This window comes from Brassica oleracea, chromosome C4 (genome assembly GCF_000695525.1).
Source record: "Brassica oleracea var. oleracea cultivar TO1000 chromosome C4, BOL, whole genome shotgun sequence".
NCBI classification, from domain to species: Eukaryota; Viridiplantae; Streptophyta; class Magnoliopsida; order Brassicales; family Brassicaceae; genus Brassica; species Brassica oleracea.
Genome location: NC_027751.1, coordinates 45,411,772 through 45,412,170, shown reverse-complemented (window position 1 = coordinate 45,412,170; position 399 = coordinate 45,411,772).

The following is a 399-nucleotide window of genomic DNA, read 5'->3' as shown; positions in this document are numbered from 1 at the left end:
AAAGTGGTCGGATACTGGATTATCAAAAAGGAATACAAATTACTTTAACTGACGAGCCATGCTGATAATACGAGATTTTTTTCATAGAACTAAGTGGATCCCACATGTGTTCGACTTATTTTTGATTATCAAAAAAAATGTGTTCGATGTTATGAAAGTCAGAGAACACAGCGCCGCATAAGTTGAAATTATAAATGATGTGGGGCCCGCTGCACTATTTGCACAGTAGATTTTTTCTTTATATATACGATCAAGTTCGATCGTTTCAAATACACACTTCAATCTTCCCTTCTCTCTCAGATAAACACTTTCTTTCAGTGTTATAATTTCTACGGGTATAAAATTTTGCCCTTATATAAATTCCTGCGATACAAATAAATTCCAGTTCTTTTTATAACA